At 51.4% G+C, this 24,009-nt stretch overlaps 1 protein-coding gene across 2 annotated transcripts in view; it reads left to right on the top strand.

The window, feature by feature from the left end:
* RFX8 (regulatory factor X8) overlaps positions 1-24,009 on the top strand; it is a 1,087,262-nt gene that overhangs the window by 383,353 nt on the left and 679,900 nt on the right. The window lies entirely within an intron of this gene.

The raw sequence follows: 24,009 nt of genomic DNA, 5'->3' as shown, positions 1-24,009 counted from the left end.
AAGATTGCTACTGTGTCAGTATGTGTCACAACCAGTCCCCCCTTCTTATCTTTTAAACCATAAATCACAATGCATTCAGTTTTGATGACCAAAACATCGGATCAATCAAAATTACTTTTAGTAATCACATCATCTATGCTCACAATAGGCTAAAAGGCAAGATCCCTGCAATGAAAGAACTTCCTTCACAATCGATGCACTTTCTGTTTTATTTGATGATAAAACAAGAAAATGTAAATGCGTTCCCAGATCAAGACCCATACTACTCACACTTCGCCTCTACCTTTAGTTTCACTCCTTTAAAGATCTATCCTGCCCGGCTAGTTATCCCTCCTGTTAATGACCGAACGTGTAATTTCTTTGCTATTAGCCCATCTTAAGCTTCTTACTGAATCCTATTGCCGGGAGGATCTTGAAATCATGTGTTCTGCCACCCACAATACTAGTGAATTCAACTGAAGTCTGCCATGTTAATCCCTTTTTTTAAATGCCTTGAGCGGATCCCTTTGTTTCCGAAAAACTGTCTCCTTGCTTTAAACAGTAGGTAAGCTTTTAGAATTCTCAGTCACTCAAATATTACAAAGTTTCTTGGAACATACTGATGAATTAACTATGTTACAAGTATGTTTTCATCTGGCCGGGGGAACAGAATCTGTTTTATTATCAGTACTTGATGTTTTTTGTCTCTCTTTGGATGCCCATGGTCTCTCTTCCCTCATACATCTTGATTTGTAGCAGCATTTAACAGCATTGATCATGCTATCATCTTACGTTGGTTAACTGAGTTTGGTATTGGCAGGTTGCATGACCCGTTCCAATACTTTGTCACAGGGCATTCTCAGTAATGCTCTGCCTTGATGGTGCATTGTCCCCTAGGTTTCAGCCATTCACCCCTCTTATATAACCTTTTCATCCAACCCTTGGCTCAACTTATCAATGGACATGTTTTTTGTTTCTATCCCTATGCAGGCAACACTCAGATCCTGCTCACGTTTGAGCAGTCTCTAGGAGTAACGAAAAACTTGTTTAAGTGCCAACGAACCATCAGTCATTAAATGGCCAAACATTGGCCTAAGTTAACCACCAGTGAGGCATTGGTTCTGATAGTGAGGGCACCAGTATTTGGGGATCAGATGGCTAACCATCTGCCCTGACCCTGGTTACCTCGGTATGTAACTTAGGCTTCCAGCTCAAGGCTATCTGGGGCCAGGGACCACTCTATCTTCAACGCTTCCTGACAAAATACTCCCCTTCTAGACTCCTGCCTTACTCTGGCACCAACTCCCTGCGTGTGAAGCGGTTTGCTAAACAGAGAGCTGGTGGTCAATCACTTTCCTCAGCGGGCTCCTGCCTTCGGAACAGCCTCCCCCTCGCTGTCTGTCTTGAGCAGGACCTCCTTAAGTTCTGGAAAAGCCTCAAGACCTTTCTCTTTACCTCTTCCTTCTGCTCCTCTCTTCCCTGCTAATCATACAGTAGCGTGACTGATGTGCAGTGCCCTTATGTATCCTCGGGGCCCTGACCCTCCCACATCTCTCATCACAGCCAGTCTATTTACTGCACTTACTTGGCTCACCCTCCCCACAGGAGGTTGCACTTACGTTCTTCTCTTCTTAGCACTTCACCCAAGCACTTCTCCATGAGCACCTGAGCACCTATCCCTTACTCTCCTACCCCATGCACGTGCACGTTCTGAACACTCACAAGGCATGGTAGGTTCGTCTCCCCTCCCCGTTAGTCTCACTTTGTTTGTACTATTGAATTATTTATTTTTGTAATTCGTTGTCTACCTCTCTTTTCCCCACCCCGTTGCCCTGTGGGCGCTTGAAACAGTTTTGCTAATTGTATAAGCACCTAACAAATGACCGGTAAATAAATAATGACATTCTGGTCTCTTCATTTCCCAAAGCAGCTGTTTTTTTGCCATGAACAGTTTAATAAGGTGCTTCTTTTTCTTCCCTCTGATTTTCAGATTTCTGTCGTTTCTGCACATCTCTCATCATGGCTTTGTTATGGGTCTTCCCTTCGTCTTTTGTTAGACGTTGTTTAGAACTGTTTCATAGGTCTGCTTCTTGGCTTGCCTTTGGAGTCTGCTGATGTTTACTTGCAGTCTCTCTGTCTCTATGCTTTCGTCTCTCCACTGGCTACCAATCTTTGAGAGCATTTATTTGAAAGTCATTTGGATTGCTCATTGGTCCCTTTACAAGGCCGCTCCCTCGTTTGTTATAGCCTTATCTTCCTAAGCAAATTATTTGCTATTTCAATAATGTGCTTCTTTCCATTCCTCATTACTGCTATTCTCACCTTGGTGTCTGATCCTTCCCTGTCGTGACCCAGACTTCAGGGAATTCACTTCTTCTCTTTCTACAGAGTGAATCTGGTTTCCTTTTGTCTCCAGCTAAAAAGAATCCTTATACCAAGCAATTTCTTTCTGTATTTTGTTTACCCTGTCAGTGCCAAGATGCCAGCAACTATTGAGTGTTTTGCTAAACTCTATTCCAAAACCAAATCCGGGGGAATTGAGGAAAAGAAGGCCCTATAGGCAATGGATATGTCTTTATCCCTCTGGGACATTCTCTCCTCTGAATTCTAGACATTCTATATACTTCTGTTATCTCACACTATTGGGTGGCACTGCAGCATCTCCTATAATCCTATGCTCCAAAACTAAAAATGAGGAATCTGTGTGCAAATTACCACCAGAAATCCATCCAAAAGAATATTACCATAGGTAAGTTATTTGTTCTAATGATTCAAAAATTAAATGTTCCCCAAGATGATAGCTGGCTCTAAGTAGCGTTGTACCAAAAGGCATATTTAGTATTTGTACGAATACCAAATAATTTGTCAAGTATTCAGCTCAGGCTGAATTTGAGCCGAAGAGTTGCTTTATTTGATCAATCATGTTCTAAACTTGAAGAACACACTTGCTAAAAAACATTAAAGGACTATTTCAAATATGTTGCCATATTTCCTTTATTTTTCTTCATGTTGATCAATATAGCACCCTTGCTTAAAATATACAAGCCAGAAAAGAACAGATTAACAAAAAAATGAGTACCGAATGTACAGAAGAATTTTGCATATGCAAACCAGTGTTACTCCACGTGTTAAGCATTACAAATTCAAAGTGTTAGAGTGCAGTGCTCACAAGTTAGAAACGACTAAGCATGTGTTTACAGAATATGCGTATTTGGGGTCGCTCTACATGTGCATCTTGGGGCCTTTAGTGAGCAAACCTGACTCGTAATGCTGATTCTGATTATTTGCACATTGCACTTTTATCGTCTATGGCGCCAAATCCAAAAAGCAATTGAAATCTAGACTAGCCAAAATGGTATTCAATGAAACTAAGGTTAGCAATTGCATTTTGATGAATGACCTCATTCTCTGCTTATTGTCGGACGAGGAGCAGGATTTTAGTAAATTTGTTTTTTTAAGGTGCTTTTATTGTATAGTTCATGTAAAACAATATTATATTTGATAAGTGTAGATAGAAATGTATATTTGAAATTATTGATTTTGGAAAAGTTCTGACAGAAATAGAAACAAATATAAATAATTAAAATAAATGCACAAAATGGTTAATGCAATTTGCAATTTCCATTGCGAAACACATATATTGCAACCTCTTGCAAGAACTGAATATAGAAAGTGCATTTCAAACCTTCCTTGAATCTCTAATAGATGTGTAAATGGCTTCTGCCCTCTCTTGTAGTACAGAAGTCAAGGGTGCATGTGAGGTGAGTGGACTCCATCTCCCTTCTCATTTTAAAGCAGGGACTCCCTCCACTGTAGTCAACATGTGGCTGAGGACTCTCCCAAGGAGGCTGATAGGGTTGGTGCAGGGGTAATCGCATACAGGAAAGCATTAAATGTGACTGGGTCTGCCCAAACGCTACAAAGTTTATGAATAAAATATGACTACATAATATAGCCTTTTCCAAGAATAATAATTTGCAAAATAATACTAATGCAGGTGCTATCTAAAGAATTCACAGTTTCCTGATGAAGAATCAGATAGTGATTACTTCTGCTTAAATTGATGCCAGGTGAGTAAATAATAAAGCTATTATGTGCTATTTGATTTTTGGGCACAAATTAGACATTTCGTATAATTCTAGAACCTCGATGTCAGACTCCTCCCATGCCGGTTTACATCTTGTTCCTGAAGGTTTTGCCATAAAATGGGTGAAAAGACAGGCTCAGAGGGGAGGAATTTGTCAAGCAGTTGCCCCCTTCTCACCTGGATCCTTGCCGGTGTCTTCGAGTGATGCCTTCTTGCGAATGCTCCTGGTCTTGAACAGCGCTGCTCGAGTCTCGTCTGGTTCCAGATTGCGTTTAGTTCCGGGAGCGCGTAGTCCAGGAATCCGGGAGTCTGGGAAAGGCTAGAAATGCTCGGAGCCAGGAAGGGGGAAAGGGACAGGAGCGGGTAATAGCACTGGGACAAAGGAAACAATACCGCGAGCTACGAACAGACGTCTGGGCTACTCTGCAATAGCATTGAGACGTGCGGAGCCGCGGAAGGCGTGGTCTATAAATAGATCACGCCGCGTTCAGCGCATGGAGCGAGCAAGGGCTTCAGCTCTGGACGGCCATGTTGGAAGTAGTACAGAATGTAAGCCCCGTTGAGACAAGGACCAGGAGGTCCAAAAGGGGCGTGATCTGAAGTTCATGACAGCATGCCTCCTCCGAAGGCCTTTTCCTCCAGGTTTGCCCGGGTGTATTAGGTGAAATCTTCTGAGCAACCGAGGAGCCTTGATATTTGAAACAGGTTCCCAGGTCCTTTAGCTAGGAGGATATCCTTTCCACTCCACTAGGTATTGAAGATGGCCCCGCTTATACCTGGAGTCACAAATCCGGGACACCTCATATTCCAGTTGGTTGTCAACAAGTAGAGGAGGAGGTCTACTGGATTTTCGAGAGGATTGGATGTAGGGCTTCAATAGGGATGTGTGAAATACTGGATTAATTCTTTTCCAGGAGTCGGGTAGCTTGATTCGATATGAGACAGGATTGATAATCTCCTTGATGGGAAATGGACCATAGTAGCGGGGAGCCAGCTTGTTTGGTCGCAATTGTCGGGGGAGTAGTTTTGATGACAACCAAACTCGGTCACCGACCGTATAGGAAGGACCTGGTCTTCTCTTGGAATACGCATACCTTTTGGTCTGTAATCTGGCTTTCTCTAAGTGTTCTTTAGCCTCCCGGTGAATGTTGATAAGAGTTTCGATCCAGGAGTCAACAGTAGGTACTGGTGTAGGGTAAGGAAGAACCGAGGGTAAGACCGATGGATGGAACCCCTGGCTACAATAAAAGGGGCTGGTCTGTAGCGCTGAGTGTTCGGAGTTGTTGTAAGCGAATTCCGCAACGGGTATCAGGAGAGACCAGTCATCCTGAACCTTGATGGTGAAACATTGGAGGTATTGTTCCAGGGTCTGATTTGACCGCTCTGTGGCTCCGTTGGTTTGGGGGTGATATCCTGAAGAGAGGGCACGTTGGATTCCTAGTACCTGACAGAGGTGATTCCAGAATTTTGAAATGTATTGGGGACCCTGGTCAGATATGATCTTGGAAGGAAGCCCATGTAGTCGGAATATGTGTTCCAGAAATATTCCAGCTAGCTCTGAAGAGGAGGGTAGTTTCATCAGTGGCGTAAAATGGGCCATATGGGTAAACAAATCTATGGTGACCATGATGGTAGTCAGCCTACCAGTTAACGTGCATATCTTGCCCTTTTACGCATGTAAATATGGCAAATACGGACCATTTAATTTTGTACTGCATACCGTGTACGCTTTGAATTATTCATTAAAAAAACATACTTCCCACCACTAGGTGGCAATGTAGCATTTCCTTTGTCAGCAGCATAGCGTTCTTATGCATGATGGTGAATTTCCAACTGAAAGACCAAATCTGTGACAGCTAAGCGAGCAACACAATAAAGCACGCACCCTTTTAAAATGTGGTCATACCCATAATGTATGTGTTGGATAAGTTTTACTCTCTTGCAGAGGAGAAAACTAATTTTTACTCTCTTGAAATTGCATTTACGCTCCAATTTGAAAAATCATGCGTAAAATACTCCCACCTCAAAATCTTATCTGGAGCACTGATGGTAGTATAACCTCGGGAAGGTGGTAACTCTACTATGAAGTCTGTAGCGATGATTTCCCATGGTTTAGAGGGTAGAGTGGGCTGAAGAAGAAGACCCGCCAGTCTTTTGTTATCATGTTTATTTTGGGCACAGGTTGTACAAGCCTGGATGTATTGCTGTACGTCAAACTTCATTTTAGGCCACCAGAACTGTCTCTGTACAAGACGGAGGGTGTTGGTGATACCTCGTGCCTGGAATGGAGTGTGTCATGACAAAGGTTTATTATTTTTTGCTGCAACTTTTGTGTAGGAATGAGTAGTGCATTGTCCTTGAATAAGTAGCCTTCCTTGGCTTTTAATTTCCAGTGATTTCGTGTTGAGATGTCCTTCCATATTTCCGAGGATTGAGTTTGCGATTGGACTTCTTCCAGGAGATCAACTGCTTGGGCTACGAAGATCGTGGGAGAGAACATTTTAGGAAATGCCTTATCTTCAGTGGTCACGTAGTCAGGACGACGAGACAAGGCATCAGCGATCAGGTTCTGTGATCCAGGGACATGGGTAATGTGGAACTGATACTGGGCAAAAAAGTAGGCCCAACGTGCCTGACGACTGTTCCTGCACTCCAGAGACTGTAGAATCTGAAGGTTTCGATGATCAGTACGGACTTGGACAGGATGTCTGGCTCCCAGAAGTAGATGTCGCCATTCAGTGACGGCTTGGCGAATGGCTAAGAGTTACTTTTCCAGGACGGAGTAGTGTGCTTCACTAGGAGTTAAGGTTCTTGAAAGATAAGCAACAGGGTGTTCAAAATCGTCCTCCAGCTTCTGCTTCAACACTGCTCCTATAGCGTAATTAGAGGCATCTGTTTCCACTAAAAAGTGTCGACTTGTATTGGGTTGAGCCAAAATGGGAGCTTGTGTGAACTCGGTCTTTAAACGCTGAAATGCAGTTTATTGTAATGTTGACCAGACAAATGGGGTGTCCTTCTTTAGCAGAGCCGCTATGGGTTGTACAATCTCGGAAGAGGTGGCTATGAACTTTCGGTAGAAATTGGCTAGTCCTAGGAAGGATTGGATTTGTTTCACGGACGTGGGAGTAGGCCAGGCGAGAATGGCCTTTACTTTGGAAGGGTCCAGGCCAATCCCCTCTGGACTAAGGATAAATCCCAGATAGTGCACGGAGGTAACGTGAAACAAACATTTCTCAGGCTTGGCTAAGAGGTGATGTTCCCGGAGTCTTTGTAGAACTGCCTTAACATGTCCTTCATGCTTCAGTGGGTCTTTGGAAAAAATCAATATGTCGTCCTGATAGACAAGGACGAAGAGAAACAACATATCAGAGAACACCCTATCCATAAAACGTTGGAATACTGCTGGGGGATTGGCTAGTCCAAAGGGCATGACCAGGTTCTCATAGTGGCCAAAGGGTGTTCTAAAGGCGATCTTCCACTCGTCTCCTTCCCGGATACAGATCAAATGGTAGGCACCCCTGAGATCCAATTTGGTGAATATTACGCTCCTCTAACAGCTTCCAGGATATCCGAGATCAGGGCCAGTGGGTACCGATCCTTGAGGGTGCATTGATTTAAGCCTCTATAGTGAGGCAAGGTCTGAGTTCCTTGTTATCCTTCTTGGGAACGAAGAACAACGAAGCACCCGCCGGAGATTTCGAGGGTCTTATGGTGCCGTTTTCAAGATTAGTGTCTAGGTATTCCCGAAGGGCCTTTTTCTCGGGTTCGGAAAGAATGAACATTCTGCCGAAGGGAATTACAGCTGAGGGATCCGTATCTATGGCACAGTCTTCGGGCCTGTGAGGGGGTAAGGCTTGGACTATGGCAGTAGAAAATACATCAGCATATCCCTGATAGGCCTTCGGAACTTGTATGATATTGGAAACCATGAGTGGTGTTTCTTGGTCTCTTGGTGGTTCTTTAGAAGTTACCGAGGAGGGGTCCAGGGTTAGGCAGTGGGACATACAGAACTCTGATCCCAGGAATAATGATCCTGCTGTACAATTGATATACAGATTGTGCTTTTGTAACCAGGGCATTCCCAAAACCATGGGCTAATGGGCTGACTTAATGATGTCGAATGTAATCCGCTCTTGATGATGGTTTATGGAAAGTTGGATCTCTTTAGTCTGCAGGCTTATGGGTCCTGAAGAGAGGGGTCTTCCGTCAATTGCTTCCACCGGCTGCATGGTGTTTCGTGTCTCGTACGGAATATGATGACTAACCACCCAGTCTTGATCAATGAAAATTCCCATAGCTCCGCGGTCCACCAAGGCCAGAATGGGATAGGTCTTGTCTTTGGAGGGCGACAGGAAGGCCTGTAGTATCACCAAACTGTTTTGTCCAGGAGAGTTCAAGGATGGAATTGATGTGGAGCAAACACCTCTCTCCTGAATCTCTGCTCCATTTAAGATCGGGAGCTGGCGTTTCCCGAACGCCGAGGAGGTGCCAGAGGACATTCCCTCACCAAATGTTTGTCTGAAGCACAATACATACACACACCCGTATGGATCCTTCTCAATCTTTCTTGAGGTGATATGGGTCCACGAAAGGCTCAAATTTGCATGGGTTCAGGTTCTGGGGCTGGACTTGGGTTTGCGCCCATTCTGGCTGTACTCTCAAAGGAGGTCTTGGGTGGGTTTCCCTTGGATTTCTTCCTTTCAGCCTTCCTTTCCTGTATGCGGAAGTCTATTTGCAAGGCCAGGTCCATTAGTGCCTGGAATTAATTTGGTCTGGCCACCCTGGCCAGTTCATCCTTGATCTCATCGTTTAGGCCTCTCCTGAACAGGGTAAAACTAGCCTCAGAGGACCAGTCTGCTTCCTTAGCCAATTGTTTAAATCTGGACACATAAGTGAGCATATCTTGGGAGCCCTGTTAAAAGTCCAGCAAGCGTTCTTGGGCAGTATAGACCTGCTCTGGACGGTCAAACATGCCTTTAAGGCCCTGTATGAACCCATCATAGTCGTCTAGGAGGGCATCGCCGGAGTTAACAAGGGGTGTTGCCTAAGTTAAGGCGTTGCCGGAAAGGTGCGTAGGATATGATGAAACCCACCTTAGCCCTAGGAGTCGAGAAATAATAGGGCTTAAAGGTAAAGTGGACCAGGCATGAATCCAGGAATCCGCAAAGTGTTTTTGCGGAACCATCATACTTGTCAACAATACGGCCCAACAGGGCGCCCTCCTTTGTAGCAGAATCCCGGGATAAGACCAATTGTTTGAGCGCGGCGTTTTCCGCCTTAAGGTTTTGAACCTCGGTTGATAATTCTTGCATGCGTAGCATTAAGTCCTGCACGGCGGCTTCCATCTCGTTTTTAGGTACGATCGGGTGGCGTCTCAAACTGTCAAGGAGTTCCCCCCTTCTCACCTGGATCCGGAGTTTGCTGGTGTCTTCAATCGCTGCCTTCTTGCGAACGCTCCTGGTCTTGAACAGCGCTGCTCGAGTCTCGTCTGGTTCCAGGTTGCGTTTAGTTCCGGGAGCGCGTAGTCCAGGAATCTGGGAGTCTGGGAAAGGCTAGAAATACTCGGAGCCAGGAAGGAGGAAAGGGACAGGAGCGGGTAATAGCACTGGGACAAAGGAAACGATACCGCGAGCTACGAACACACGTCTGGGTTACTCTGCAATAGCATTGAGACGCACAGAGCCGCGGAAGGTGTGGTCTATAAATAGATCACGCCGCGTTCAGCGCATGGAGCGAGCAAGGACTTCAGCTCTGGACGGCCATGTTGGAAGTAGTACGGAATGTAAGCCCCGTTGAGACAAGGACCAGGAGTTCCAAAAGGGGCGTGATCTGAAGTTCATGACAGAATTACAATTTCAAATTTTACAATTCACTCATGGGATGAATCTTCCCAAGTGTGTTATTTTAGAGGTTCTTCAAATATTTTGTTTTGTTACTGTCCACCTGGTACTTCCAAACAAGTTTGGCTAGATGAGAGGATATTTTAGCTTCAACTGGTTTAAACAACAATACATTTTAGATTTCAGGTTATTTAAATATATATCATGAATGCCTCTCTAACCATGACACCATTACATGATCAGAACTAATGTTTCACCACGCTCTCTAACTTCTCTGACTACTTCTGCCTCCCATAATGGTGGGCATTGCTTATATCCGATTATAGCTAGACAGTTGGACCCCTGAGTGCTTTACACCTTCCCAGTCCGCTGGAGTGATCATTATGTCAGAAAGTGCACTTTTAGCTTTGCCTGGCTTAGTATCATCTCAGGAATTAGACCCACCCGACTTACTCTGCTTAAGTGAGCCTTTCTTAGTATCTCCTCTCACTAACTTAAAATTGCGTAAACCATTGATGTCACGGTCCACATCAGAATTGAGAATTATTAAGCAAGAAGCCAGCAAAATAGAAATACATTGACGCTGACTTAGGGTCATTCAGTTGTTATCTCAAATCAAGGAGGCTCTTCAATGTTATAAAAAAGCTACTATGAAGGACAAGTCTTCGACCTTTCATGAACACGTTTACTCAGTCATAGGTAAGCCTTGGGAGTTGTTTTCCATAGTCAAATCCTTGATCAGTTCAAGCTGCATGCTACAAAACCCTATTCCATCCCTGCAACTTGCTAAAGATTTTAATTATGATTTCATATCAAAGATTAAATCTATTCAGAAAACCCTCCAGAAGGAGATTATTTCTTACTCAGTTACGGAAACCTCTATCTATGACTTCAAATGCTCCTCCTTGAATTTAAGGAAGTAACAGAGGTAGCTGTTTTACATCAATTGCAGAATCTTAAACTGACTCAATTCAAACCGGATCTATTGCCAGACATTGCCTCTAGATGCCTTGTGTCCATCCTTTCATACACTATTACAGATTGAATCAATTGCTCATTTTACAGGGAATAATGCCAGCCCCTTCCAAAGCTATTTTCATTTCCCCCTCATAAGGAAGGTTACCCTAGGCGTACCTTACTGAGTAACTTTCACCCCATGGCTTGGTTATCCTGGATTGCAAAGGTTTGGAAAAAAGTGCCACCATACAGCTCTTGCAATATGTTGAGGAAAACCATATCTTGGATATACAACAATCGGGTCTCCATTCTTATCACGGAACTGAATCAGCTTTAGTCTTAGTATGGGACGATATTCTGAGCTATGCTGATGATCCCATGTCACTGCTAGTCATGTTAGATATGTCTGCACCGTTTGACTTTGTGGACCATGCTATCCTTCCTACCCTCTTAAAAAGTTTGGTCGGGATGACAGAATCAATGTATGCCTGATTCTGCTGTTTCTTGGAAGGTAGGTTTCAAACAGTCACAGTTTGTTCCTTCTTATCTAATCCCGTGGAGTGCCGCAGGAATCACCTTTGTATCTCTTATTATTCAGTATTTATTTGCAGCCTCTTATGAGAATTTGTTGTTAATTTCATCTGCAGTTCCCCCGATCTTAATAGCTTTTCTCCAGCATGGGGTCTGGCATGGATTCACATGCTCATGAATATTCCCCGTCGTCAGGCCGGGAATCCTCGGTAAAGAAAAAATCAGTATCAGTTTTGTTTCTGATCTGTCTTTCTCAGTAGTAACCAATCACTGGTCTCTGGGTCATACTGCCCCCAGCCAATGACTGCCCTCTCCCTAAGACCCGCCTCTGGCAGCCATCTTCAGATTTTTACCGCACGCTCAAGTGTTGGGAGTCCTCGTGTTTAGCTCTCGTGCTTTTGGTGCGTTTTTGCGCTTTTTCAAAGAGAATTTCTAATTTTTCGGTCAAATAGAGCCTCAAGCTCCACCGTCTCTACATCCGATTAACGGGTATCCGTGTCGGATTTTTTTCTACGCCCCTCAAGGGTGAAGATTTCGTCGAGTTACGCTTCTTGGGGGATTCTAGAAGTTTCTGCGGCCTACCCGAACATGGCCCAGGAGAAAGGAAGCTCGACGCCCAGAAAGCTGTTCAGGTTTTGCCCTGGATGCCAGCTACAGAATGTGTTCAAGGAGGACGAGCACTCAAAATGTCTCTACTGCCTTCATGAGGACAAAACGCACGTGGAGAAGGACTGTGCATTTTGCAGGAACATGTCGGAACGAACCAGCAGGGACCGACACCTTCGTCTCTCAAACTGGCTGGAAAGAAGGAGTCCGTCAGGTGAGAAGAAGAAGTCCGAGCGGTCTTCTAAGTCCTGTGAGGGCGCCCCGGCGACGGCGGCCCACCAGAAGGCAAAGCACCGCGAGTCCGCGGGCACCGGGAGCGACGAGCGGTCGGGGCTATTCGGCTGCCAGGCAGGGCGCGCCTTCCCCGGCACCATCAACCACGAGCCAACGCTCTGGTTCGGGGAAGAGGAAATCCGAGAACCCGGGTAAGCTTCTGGAGAGGCCCCGGTCGAGCTCGAAGGATTCGGCCGAGGGGGAGCGAGGCGGTGACCCTCCCCCCAAGGTGAAGGCCTCAAGCACGCCTAAGGTGGTGAAGGCCTTGATTCACCCGGCCAAGGCCTCTATCGAGGGAGTCGCAGCAGGCCTGGCACAGCCTGTGGAGGCTACACCAGTGGAGGCGACCTCGGGGCCCAGAGTCTCCCTGCCTCCGCGGAGGAAAGCCTCTTTCAGACCCATCGAAAAGACCCCCGTGAAGACCCCAGTGGAAAAAGAGGGGGGAGGGCCGGTGGCCATTGTGGACACGGACACAGCATCCTAGGAGGAGCTGGTAGAAGTCTTAGAGGGCCGCGACGAGGGCGTTGAAGAGGCCCGTCCCCACAGGAGGGATCCCGACGAGGGTGACGAGGAGAGTTCGGCGGCACCGGCGAGGGTCCTAGTCACCCGTCGCTTCCGGAGCCGCAGGATAACTCGGCGGCCATTTTGTTGGCAATACAATCCTTATGTTCGGAGATAAGAACGAGTTTGCCCTTACCACCGACGGAGGATCCAGAACCAGGCTCGCTGGAGGAACCAGAGCCGGTCCCGGCGGGAAGCCCCCCGAACAAGAGAAGACAGATCCATCCATTTTAAGGCTCAACTGACCCCTGACTCGGTCGTCTCAGCAGCGGCCAAGAAGAAAGCGGGGGGGGGCATCGGCCTCAACGTCAACTTCCCCGCCTGACGGCGAAGGGAAGAAGCTGGACGCAATGGGACGACGAGTTATCTCGTCGGCGGCAACAGCGATTAAGTGGCCAACGCCCTCGCGATCGTGGCCCGCTACGACAGGGAGTTATGGTACAAGATCGCCCCCCTGTTGGACTTCCTACCGGATGACAAGAGGGCCGAGGCCCTGGGAATCTTGCAAGAAGGCGAAGTGGCGTCGGACCACGCCATTACGGTGGCAACGGACATTGCCGACACCGGTTTCCGCCAGCTAGGCAACAGCGTTTGCCTTAGACGTCAAGGTTGGCTCAAGGCGACGGATTTCCGCCATGTACAAGCCAAGGTGTTGGACATGGCGTTCGACAGGAACAACATGTTTGGGAAAACGGTGGATGAGTCCCTCCAAGCCATCAAGGCAGACACAGACAGCTAGGGCCCTAGGTGTTCTCCGGCAACGAAGGCCGTCCTTTCGGAGCACCGGAGGCAAGCATGGTGCCTCCAAGGGATTCGGCGGTGGCTCCACTACGTACCGCCAAGCGGCCCACTCCTCGTCACAGGAAGCCTATAGAGGACGAGGCAAATCGGGTGGGCCCCGCCGTCGTCGCCAGGGAGGTCAAGGCGGCAAAGCGTCCTCCAAGCATGATTGAACCGACAGCGGTGTCGGGCCCCCACCGAAGCACCCCGGTGGGAGGCCGGCTGGCGAAGTTTGTCAGCGTGTGGGAGTCCATCTCCACTGACCGTTGGGTGCTGGACGCCCTGGCCCAGGGGCACGCCCTCGAATTTCTAAAAAAGTGCCCCCGCATTCCATCCGTGGCCAGGAAGGAAAATCACGTCCCTCAACTGCTATTGGAGGTAAGGGCGGTGCTCAAAAAAGGTGCCATCGAGCTCGTCCCGAAGAGGCTGCGGGGCCCCGGAGTATACTCAAGGTACTTCCTAGTGAAAAAGAAGACAGGAGGATGGCGCCCCATCCTGGACCTGCAACGACTGAACAAGTACATCAAGGCACAGAAGTTCCGGATGGTCACCCTCCAGCACGTGCTGGGACAGCTGGAGGAGGGCGATTTCCTGTCGTCGTTCGATTTGTAGAATGCGTACTTCCACATCCCCATTCTGAAAGGACACCGAAAGTTCCTCAGGTCGTGGTCCAAGGACGGCACTACCAGTTCAAGGCCCTCTCATTCGGATTGAAGTCGGCACCCAGGGTGTTCACCAAGTGCCTCGCACTGGTGGCGGCGCGGCTGCGCCTGCAGGGGATCCACGTCTACCCCTACCTGGAAGACTGGCTCATCCGAGCAAGGACAAGTGAGCTCGCCGTGGATCACACAGCAAAGACCAACCAGCTGCTCACAGACCTGGGATTCTCCATCAACTTTCCCAAATCCCACCCGGTCCCGTCGCAAGTCGCACTGTTTCTGGGAGCCACGCTCGACACAGTGGCGCATCTGGCCTCTCTGTCAGAGGAAAGGACTAAGGCCATCCTGGGCAAGGTGCAGCGTCTGCTGGCCACGGACGATCCAAGCGACGTGCAGCTTCAAGGACAGGATCCCGCTCAACGAGACCTTCCGACAAGCGACCCGGTGGTGGGGCACCCGCGCTCATCTGACGGCAGGCACTGACTTTCAGGCCCCGTCCCACCAGATAACGGTGACGACAGATGCCTCCCTGGAAGGTTGGGGAGCGCACACAGGAGAACTTCACGCGAGAGGCCTTTGGCTCCCGGAGGAGAAGACGCTCCACATCAACATCCTGGAGCTCCGTGCAGTGTTCTGGGCCCACAGGTCCTTTCTCCCGTCCCACAAGGGCAAGGTGGTGAGAATCTTCACCGACAACACCACCACGATGTTCTACATCCGGAAGCAGGGAGGAACCAGATCCCCAGCCCTCTCCAAGGAAGCCCAGGATCTGTGGCATTGGGCCGTCGCCCAAGGGATGTTTCTGGTGCCCTTTCATCTGGCAGGGATAAAGAACACCATCGCCGACTCACTCAGCAGGGAGCTGCGCTCGGGCCACAAGTGGGAATTACGTCAGGATCAAGTGGATCGACTCTTCCGACGATGGGGAAAACCGCAGATCGACCTGTTCGCGACGGCGACAAACTCCCGAGTGCCAGAGGTTCGCCAGCAGGTTTCCCCAGTCGAGAAGCATGGGCGATGCTTTCTCGTTCCCCTGGGACGGCCTGTTCCTATATGCGTTCCCTCAGTTGCCGTTGCTGCTCCGACTCGTCAACCAGCTCAAGAGGTCCCGGTGCAGGATGATCCTCGTCGCACCGGCGTGGACGAGGCAGATCTGGTTCCCAGACCTTCTGGACTTGTGAGCGTCCCCCCCAGTCAAGCTGCCGACGGACGCAGATCTTCTCTCCAGAGCAGGAGGCGCCATACTTCATCACGACCCGGAGTTGCTGAACTTGCAGGCCTGGCTCCTGCAGCACTAGAGTCTGGAGGTGTTGTAAATAGCGTCAAGAGAACGCTGCGTACCTGTTCGTCCGGTTGGGTTCCTTGGTGATGAGGCCAGGCTGTCAGATGATCCGAGGAGACGTGACTGATGGCGCGTGGAACCAGCCCAACACCAGCCCCAATGGAACCGGATTGGAGGTGAACCGGCTCCCAACGCCACGGGTTGGCTCACCCCTGATTTGCGTGGCGTCAGGACAGTGCAAGCACTGGCAGGGGGAGCCTCTGAGTAGAAGGTTCAAGGTCCACAGGAGGCAGGGTGATCCCGACGGAAGCTGATGAAGATCAGGAGACCAGAAGCAGAACAGTACCTCCAGGAGCGAAGACTAGGCAGCAAGAGGAGCAGGCTGTTAAACGAGATGAGCATGGGAACCAGAAGGAGCAGTGGGAACTCAGAGCCAGATGGAATCAGGAAGGACTGAGCCGGACAGGCAGGAAAGGAATGACAGGGACCAGAATCAAGGAGGACCAGCGGGAACTCAGAATCTGGAAGGAAGCAGAGTGGAGGGAGCGAGGCAGAACAGGTAAGGAGACATGGGTGCCCCAGGCAGATCAAGGGCAGGAGGAAGACAACAGGAAAACGGAAAGGCAACACAAGGGCAGCGAAGACACGATCCGTACAAACCGCGTTGAGACGCGGTTTGGAAAAGGATCAGGGCTCCTTAAATAGGCCCACCAGCACCTGGGAGGCTTGCAACGCAAGCCGTGCTGCCTCCCAGGCATTGGATAACCCACAACGAGGCTTGAGCCGCAGACCTCCCCGCATCGAGCATCCTGCGCACCGCGCATGCGCGGAGAGCGGACGCCCGCGCATGCGCAAAGCAGTGCGCACAGGAGACCCGGAAGTGCCCGAGACCCAGGACAGCCCCGGACCCCGAAGCCGAAAGCGGGGATACAACCTCCAGGACGGGGAGCGCCGTAGCGGGTAAGGAGACCCCAGGACAGGCGGCGTGACACTATGCCCCCTCCCAGAAAGACCCGGGGCCCCAGGTTTCCAGGGAAAACGAAGAAAGAATTAACGGATAAGCCGGGGAGCGTGCACATTACAGCGCGGCTGTCATGATCTCTCCAAAAGGTCAGGGTTTTCCCAACTCCCTTGGAAGCAGATCCATAACCCAGGTTCCGAGTGCCAACCAGTCCCAATTGGGACCTTTTGGACCCAGTCCTGGCGCCAGTGGCACCAGGCTCATAAATATGCCCAGTCCCAGCGCTGGAAGCGCCGGGCTCATAATGCTTGGGTGGACTTACCTGCAGCAGACCATGCTGCTTACTTGCCTGCCAGTTGAGTCTCTGATCCTCTTCTGTTTGGAACTACTTTTCCTGTTGGGTGGGGCAGGAGCCACTCCCTAGATTCAGAACACTGGAACTCTTCTGGAAAGCAGGAACTCTTTTCTTAGGCGTGGCTGTGGAAGGAGACACCTAAGCACTACCGGAGGCTATTTAAACCACACCCGATCGATGAATCTTGCTTTGCATTACTCTGCATCCTCAGCAGCAGAACGCTCATCGTGTCTTCTGCATCTGATCCTGGGCCTAAGGAAAAAGGCTTACCATTCTGAATCCAGTCTTCAGCAACGCCTATAAAGACAAGAAAGAACAGGTTAGCATTACGGTCTTCAGTGACAGCTCTTCACTTACCTGGTCCATCGGCTGTCACCAACGCCTCGCGCTGCATTCCGGCATCTGAAAGACAAAGGCTTACCTACTCTTCGTGCGCTCCGGAGGTCTTCACACTGCATTCCGGCATCTGAAAGACAAAAGCTTCTCCAGCATGGGGTCTGGCATGGATTCACATGCTCATGAATATTCCCCGTCGTCAGGCTGGGAATCCTCGGTAAAGAAAAAACCAGTATCAGTTTCGTTTCTGATCTGACTTTCGTAGTAATAACCAATCACTGGTCTCTGCGTCATACTGACCACAGCCAATGACTGCCCTCTACCTAAGCCCCACCTCTGGCAGCCATCTTCAGATTTTTACCGCACGTTCATGTGTTGGGATCCTCGTGCTATTGCTCTCGAGCGTTAGTGCTATTTTTTCACGTTTTTTCTCAAAAACTTCTTTTTTTCGGTCAAAAGAGCCTCAAGCTCCACCGACTCTCTATCCGATCAACGGGGACCCGTGTCGGATTCGTCTGCGCCCCTCAAGGGTGAAGATTTCGTCGAGCTACGCTTTTGGAGGACTCCAGAAGTTTCTCGGGCCCGGTCCATGAGGACAAGACGCACGTGGAGAAGGACTGTGCGTTTTGCGGCAACATGTCGGAGCGGACCATGAAGGACCGCCATCAACGTCTCGCCAACTGGCTAGAAGGGAAGAGCCCGTCCGGCGAGAAGAAGAAGAAGAAATCTGAGCGGTCTTCTAAAACCTTTGAGGACGCCCCGGCGACGGGGGTCCAACATAAGGCCAAGCACCGCGAGTCCGCTGGCACCGGGAGCGCCGAACGGTCGGGCTCTACGGGCGCCAGGCAGGGCGCACCCTCCCCGGCACCATCAACCACGAGCCAACGCTCTGGGTCGGGTAAGAGGAAGGCCGAGCACCCGGCGAAGCTCCTGGAGAGGCCCCGGTCGAGCTCGAAGGCCCCATCGGAGGGGGAGCGAGGCGGTGTCCCCCCCCTCAAGGATAAGGCGGTGAGCGCACCTAAGGTGGTGAAGGCCTTAATCCATCCGGCCAAGCCCTCTATCGAAACTGTCGCGGCGGCCCTGGCTCAGCCTGTGCAGGCTACACCAGTGGTGGCGACCTCGGGGCTCAGAGTCTCCCTGCCACCTCGGAGGGAGTCCTCTTTTGTGCCCATCGATAGGACCCCCGTGAAATCCCCCGAGGGGAAGAGAAAGGGGGGGCAGGGCGTTGTCGTAGATTCGGCTTCAACCTCGGAGGAGGAACTGGTCGAGGTCTTAAGCCACGGCCTCGGCGTGGAAGAAGACCGGCCCGTCGGGATGGATCCCGACGCAGGTGACGACGAGGGTACCGACGGGGCCCCTGATCGCCCGTCGGATTCCCCTCTGCCAGCACCGCAAGACAACTCGGCGGCCATTTTGTTGGCTATACAGTCCTTATGCTCAGAGATAAGGACGAGACTACCGTTGCCGACGGAGGAACCTCTCCCGTCGGGGGACCCAGAACCGGGACCTTCGGGTGTTCCCCCTACTAAGAAAAGAAGGATCCACCCTCCACCTCCTTTTCAGCCGTCGCGCCCCGTCCAGCCCTCCTCCCCGTCCACCCGAGGGGATGATACGGGGACTGACACGGCAGCGACGGGTACGGACGACGAGGTATACGACGAGGATGTACCGTCGTCGCCTCCCACCAGGGCTTCTCCGCCCGACGAGATTGGATCGTTCCACTCCATGATCACCAGGGCATCCGAGCTTTTTCAACTCTGCCCTGAGGAGAAGAAGAAGGAAGGTTTCCTTTATCAGCGGCGCGAGGCCAAGAGGAAGACGGTCCTCTCAGTGCCTCTATTGGACGACATTTGGGATGAGGGCCTCACCCTCCTCAAGAACCCTTCCACGACGCCAGCTAGAAGAGACCGGTACGAGAAGAAGTACCGGGTCCCGGACACGGCCCCCCTGTGCCTCCGGGCGCAGCCTACCTCGGACTCTGTCGTCTCTGCGGCGGCCAGGAAGAAAGCGGGGGGGGTGCGGCCTCCACATCGACTTCCCCACCGGACGGTGAGGGAAAGAAATTGGACGCTATGGGACGCAGAGTCATCTCGTCGGCAGCGACGACGATTAAAGCGGCCAACGCCTTGGCTATCGTGGCCCGCTACGACAGGGAGCTCTGGTACAAACTGGCTCCCCTGCTGGACTTCCTGCCGGACGACAAGAGGACAGAGGCCCTGGAGATCCTGCAGGAAGGTGAGATGGCTTCGGACCACGCCATTACCGTTGCGACGGACATCGCCGACACTGGGTTCCGCCAGTTGGGCAACGGCGTTTGCCTTAGGCGGCGTGGATGGCTCAAGGCTACGGACTTCCGTCAAGACGTTCAGACCAGAGTCCTGGACATGCCCCTCGATGGGAACAACCTGTTTGGCAAAACAGTGGACGATTCCCTTCAGGCCATTAAAGCGGACACTGAGACGGCCCGGGCCCTGGGAGTTCTGCAACAACGACGGACGCCCTTTCAGAGCAGCGGAGGCAAGGGCGCCTCCAAAGGTTCCGGCGGCGGTTTCTCCACCTACCGTCAAGCGGCCCGCTCGTCGTCTCAGGAGGCCTACAGAGGACGAGGCAAGTCTGGCGGACCCCGCCGTCGTCGCCAAGGAGGTCAAGGCGGCAAAGCCTCGTCGAAGCAGGATTGAACCGGCCGTGGGGTCGGGCCCCCACCGAAGCACCCCGGTGGGAGGCCGGCTGGTGAGCTTCGTCAGCGTGTGGGAGTCCATCTCCACCGACCGTTGGGTGCTGGACGCCTTGGCCCGGGGCCACGCGCTCGAGTTCCAGAGAAGGTGCCCGCGCGTCCCCCCCGTGGCCAGGAAAGAACTTCACGTCCCTCAACTTCTCCTGGAGGTAAAAGCGATGCTCAGGAAGGGCGCCATCGAACTCGTCCCAAAGAGGCTTCGGGGCTCCGGAGTCTACTCGAGATACTTCCTCGTGAAGAAGAAGACGGGGGGATGGCGCCCCATCCTGGACCTGCGACGTCTGAACAAGTTCATCAAGGCGCAGAAGTTCCGGATGGTCACCCTCCAGCACGTCCTGGGTCAGCTGGAGGAAGGAGACTTCCTGTCGTCGTTGGATTTGGAGGATGCCTACTTCCATATTCCCATCCTAAAGGGGCACCGAAAATTCCTCAGGTTTGTGGTCCAAGGGCGTCATTACCAGTTCAAAGCCCTCCCCTTCGGACTACGGTCGGCACCCAGAGTATTCACCAAGTGCCTCGCACCGGTGGCGGCGCAGCTGCGTCGCGAGGGGGTCCACGTCTACCCCTACCTGGACGACTGGCTCATCCGAGCCAAGACGAGGGAGCTCGCCGTGGTTCACACGGCAAGGACGGTCCAACTTCTCACGGACCTGGGATTCTCCGTGAACTACGCCAAATCCCACCTGGTACCCGCGCAAGACGCTCTGTTTCTGGGAGCGAGGCTCAACACAGTGTCCCTTCTGGCCTCCCCGTCGGAGGAGAGGACCAGGACCATCCTGGGCAAGGTGCAGCGGATGTTGGTGGCCGACGTGGCCAAGGTGAGGTCCATCAAGTCCCTCCTCGGAATGATGTCTTCCTGCATCTACCTCATTCCCATGTGCAGGCTCCGGATGCGCCCGTTGCAGGAGTTCCTGGACGCGCGCTGGATCCAAACGACGGGCAGCTTCGAGGAAAGGATCACACTCGACGAGAGTTTCCGACGAGCGATCCGGTGGTGGGGCACCCGCGCGCATCTGACAGCGGGCTTGGACTTCCAGACCCCAGCCCACCAGGAGACAGTGACCACGGATGCCTCCCTGGAAGGGTGGGGAGCGCACACCGAAAATCTGCACGCAAGAGGCCTTTGGCTCCCGACGGAGAAATCCCTACATATCAACGTCCTGGAGCTCCGTGCAGTGTTTTGGGCCCTCAGGTCCTTCCTTCCATCCCTCAAGGGCAAGGTGGTGAGGATCTTCACCGACAACACCACCAATATGTTTTACATCAGGAAACAGGGCGGAACCAGGTCCCCAGCACTGTCCAAGGAGGCGCAGGACCTGTGGCATTGGGCCATCGCCCAAAGGATATTTCTGGTGCCGTTTCATCTGGCAGGGATAAAAAAACACCATCGCCGACTCACTCAGCAGGGAGCTGCGCTCGTGCCACGAGTGGGAGCTACGGCAGGATCTAGTGGATCGCCTCTTCCGACGGTGGAGCACACCCCAGATCGGCCTGTTCGCGACGGCGACGAACTCCAAGTGCCGGAGGTTCGCCAGCAGGTTTCCCCAGGCGAGGAGCATGGGCGATGCTTTCTCGTTCCCCTGGGAGGGTCTGTTCCTCTACGCGTTCCCTCCTTTGCCACTGCTAATCCGGCTCGTCAACCAGCTCAAGAGGTCACGGTTCAGGATGATCCTCGTCGCACCTGCGTGGCCGAGGCAGATATGGTTCCCGGACCTTCTGGACTTGTCGGCGTCCCCGCCAATCAAGCTGCCGGTGGACGCGGATCTACTCTCCAGAGAAGGAGGCGCCATCCTCCACCACGACCCGAAATCGCTGAACCTGCAGGCCTGGCTCCTGCAGCGCTAGAGTTTGGAGGATACGACATACCGGCCGACTGCAGAGAGGTTCTTGCAAAGGCCCGGGCGTCCTCGACTCTTAAATGCTACGGACACAAATGGAAGAGGTTCTCTGTCTGGTGCCACGCACAGAAGATTAACCCTCTACGGATTACGGCCCCCCAAGTACTGCCGTACCTGCTGACGCTGGCCAAAGCTGGACTGGCACACGCGTCCATCAAGATTCATCTTGCTGCGATCTCCCGATACACCAGAACCACGGGGCGGACGTCCTTGTGGTCTCATCGTCTGGTGAAAGAGTTCATGAAGGGACTGTTCAGATCGTTCCCGCCGGTGAAGGCTCCGGCCCCGGCGTGGGAGCTCAACGTGGTGCTGACCAAGCTCATGGGACCTCCGTTCGAGCCTCTGCACTCAGCTCCGTTGAAATTTCTGTCGTGGAAAACAGCGTTTCTTGTGGCCATCACCTCCGCACGACGAGTGGGAGAGATCCAGGCCCTTTCCTGCAAGGCCCCGTACTTGACTTTTCACGACACGAGGGTAGTGCTCAGGACGCACCCCTCCTTCATGCCCAAGGTACCGTCGGACTTCCATCTTAACGAACCCTTGGTGTTGCCTGTGTTCTTCCCGTCGCCTTCGTCGCCGGCTGAGAGGACTTTGCACTCGCTGGATGTGGCTAGAGCGCTGAAGTTCTACGTGGACCGCACGAAGTGTTTTCGGAAGACGTCACAACTCTTTGTGAACTTTGGACCTGTCAATCAGGGGAAGGCTCTCTCGAAGGCTTCCATTTCCAGATGGCTCTCCGGCTGTATCATGTACTGTCATCGGTTGGCAAACCGACCGCTGCCTGGCCGTCCGAGAGCCCATTCCACCAGAGCGATCGCAGCTACCACGGCGTTCCTATCTGGTGTGCCCCTGCTGGACATATGCAGGGCTGCTACGTGGAGGTCGACGCACACCTTCACGAAATTCTACTGCGTCGACCGGGATTCCAGGGAGGAGTCCAGGGTCGGCCAAGCAGTGCTGCGCAACCTGTTCGCCTGAGGTGAGCCTGGTGAGGAGGTAAGATGCTTAATGTTGAGTTTGATGTGATGCTTAATATTGAGCCTTTGCCACCTCCCGTGGTTGTGCATGTGTGTACTGCTATATATTCTTTATTCATGAGCATGTGAATCCATGCCAGACCCCATGCTGGAGAAGGAACAAGTTACTTACCTGTAACTGTTGTTCTCCAGCATGGGTCTGGCATGGATTCACATGCGAACCCTCCCGCCTACCCCTCTGCGGCTCTTCACTTGGTCATACTGCCACTTCACGTGCTTCCAAATCTGAAGATGGCTGCCAGAGGTGGGGCTTAGGTAGAGGGCAGTCATTGGCTGTGGTCAGTATGACGCAGAGACCAGTGATTGGTTATTACTACGAAAGTCAGATCAGAAACGAAACTGATACTGGTTTTTTCTTTACCGAGGATTCCCAGCCTGACGACGGGGAATATTCATGAGCATGTGAATCCATGCCAGACCCATGCTGGAGAACAACAGTTACAGGTAAGTAACTTGTTCCTTACCAACTCTTCGCACGCTCCGGAGGCCTTCGGCGCTGCATCCCGCATCTGAAAGACAAAACAAGGTGCGTTTAAAGACATTGGGGAACTTTAATACTCACGTGCCATTACTCCTTTCCACATCTAACCCAGTGGGTATTCCGGCACCCTGCAGCCGCCCCGAACTTGTACCTGCAAAATAAAAAGACAGTTAGAGCGCATCGTGAAGCAGGCAACAAGCGCTTACTTACGTGCTTCCAGGCGCTTCTATTCATCACACGGGCTCCATCTTCAACTCACTTCAGCCCGCCATCCGCCATCGCCGGAACCCTGCAAAACAAGAGACATCATTACTAAAGACTTTAAAGACATTAGAATTACTCGAAACTTACCGTTCGTGCAGTAAACGACGGACAGCAGTCCTCTGAAGTCAAGAGGCCTGCTCCCCTTATCCAGTGAAGAAACTGGTTACAGCACCCTGCCTCGAGGCAGATGGAGAGCACGGCGTTCACTTACCTAAGGTGAGAGCGTTAACCTTTGGGGTTCTACAGGAGAAGAGAAAGGGAAGAAGAGAGAGACATTCAATAACCCAGTTCATTAATCCCACATTTTCTATCTGCAGACATCTTACCCTTCGAGCCAGACATACAGTGCACAGAGGTCCAGCCCAAAGAGCCAGCCGTGTGTTACACA

Source organism: Ambystoma mexicanum, chromosome 7p (assembly GCF_040938575.1).
Source record: "Ambystoma mexicanum isolate Mex_15411 chromosome 7p, UKY_AmexF1_1, whole genome shotgun sequence".
Taxonomy (NCBI): domain Eukaryota; kingdom Metazoa; phylum Chordata; class Amphibia; order Caudata; family Ambystomatidae; genus Ambystoma; species Ambystoma mexicanum.
The sequence above is the reverse complement of the archived record's forward strand: the minus strand, read 5'-3'. Positions and strand labels throughout refer to the sequence as shown.